Source organism: Mus caroli, unplaced genomic scaffold (genome assembly GCF_978045245.1).
Source record: "Mus caroli unplaced genomic scaffold, Mus_caroli_1 scaffold_9, whole genome shotgun sequence".
Taxonomy (NCBI): Eukaryota; Metazoa; Chordata; class Mammalia; order Rodentia; family Muridae; genus Mus; species Mus caroli.
Window position 1 is genome coordinate 11,880,096 of NW_028227264.1, and position 2,113 is coordinate 11,882,208.

The window sequence follows — 2,113 nt, forward strand, 5'->3', positions numbered from 1 at the left end:
ATAGCATCTAACTGTCATCCCTCTATTATTTATCTGGATTCTCTCTCTCTTTCTCTCTCTCTCTCTTTTTCTCCCTCCCTCTCTCTCTCTTACCATATAGGTGTGTGTGTGTGTGTGTGTGTGTGTGTGTGTGTGTGTGTAGTGTTTCTGTGGGATTTCTGTGTGGGCAAATGACTCAATCTTTGTGTTTATGTCTGTTTTTTGTGCCTTTTATTTTGTTCTTTTCTGTCTGTTTTGTTTACTTCCAATGTATTAGTTTTTGTTTTATCTCATAATGTTTTATTATTATCCCTTAGAAGTCTTTTTGTTTTCTAATGAGAGACAGAAAGAGGATGCATCCAGATGGGAGGGGCAGTTGGGAGGAACTGGAGAGTGTAGATGGAGGGGACCTGGAATCACGACATATTATGTGAGAAAATAAAATATGTTTAGTAAAAATAAAAATTATGTGAGAAATACGAAATACCAATGAAGGAATTAAAAATGGTGGAGATAAATGAAGGTGACGTATATTTAGGTACTAGAATAATTAATAGTGCTTAGATATCCACATGACCAAAGTTGCTGTATAGATTCTGTGTAATCTCAGTAAGACTAAAAAAATAACCAAATATGGAAATGTGAGACCATGCGCACTAAATACCAAAACAGTCCACAGCAACAGAAACACACCCAGATGCAATACATTCCTTGATTTCAAAATGTATTCAAAGTGTTAATAGTTAAAAGAGCAGCATGAATTGGCATTAACAATATCTGTAGTAACCAGTGGGCCAGAATACAGAATCTGTGGGTTTTACACATGTCAATCTTCAGCGGATGCCAAGCAAATACAGTGTAGAAATAGAAGTCTTCACTATGAGTAAGAAACTTGGAAGGAAGAAGTCAGGGACCTTGTCTTGAGAAATACACAACCTTACAATGGGTGGAAGATCTTAAAAGAAATTGTGACATTGCCAAAGAAAAGCTTCTTGGCATAGCTTTGGCCAAGAATTTTTGGATGCAACACTAAAGACTGGCAAGTGAAGTCAAACCAGAAAGTGGTAACACACCAACAAGAGTGTGAATAGTCAATGCCTGATTGTTATACTCTGTACTAGTGACAACAAGAATTGCTTTTTGCTGTTCACATGTATATAGCTATTAGACATATTAGACTACATTTTAATTGTCTTTTTATGAAGAAAACAAGATAGTTTATCTCAATAGATGTGAATTTCTAAATGAGACAAGAAAGATCTAATTCAAATGTGATTTCCTTATTAGGCTACACTGTATGTCATTACCTTAATGTATTTTCATTTGCACATTTTTCATAAAACTGTACAATGTGTTATAGCAGGAAGAAAAGTATTTTAACACAGACGCTACAGCAAAGAGAGTTGATCATGAATGCGTAATGGTTATAGTCTCTACTAGTGACATCAAGAGTTGGGTTTTTTTGGTGTTCACGTGTATATAGCTATTAGACATATTAGACTACATTATAACTATCTTTTTATGAAGAAAAAAAGACAATTTCGCTCAATATATGTGCATTTCTAAATGTGATCAGAAAGATCTTATTCAAATGTTATTTCCTTTAGGAGGCTACATTTATGTCATTACCTTGATGTATTTTCATAAGCATATTTTAAATAAAACTGTACAATCCGTTATAACAGGAAGAAAAGTATTTTTAACACAGACGCTACAGAAAAGAGAGATAATTATGAATGTCTGATTATTTTACTCCATAATAGTGACAACAAGAGTTGCCTTTTTTTTTGGTGTTCACGTGAAAAAAATTTTAAAAATAATATGTATAGTTAGCTTATATGTCAAATATATAGACAGTAGGATGGTGGCTGCCAATGGGGGAAATGAAAGGGAAAGTGGAAAGAAAGATTACAATGTCTATTCTGCAAGGTTAACAAGGTGACTTAATAGCAATGTAACTACAAACATGCAGAAGTTAAACACATGTAACAGGGTAACTTGTTAGCACACATCAGTCTTATAGGCAGGCATGGATACACTAGTAAGCTTTGCTGTGATTAACAATAAATGTAAATATGAAATCATCATGTTGTTCACCTTAAATAAATATTATTAGTTCCCAAATTCCTTGAAA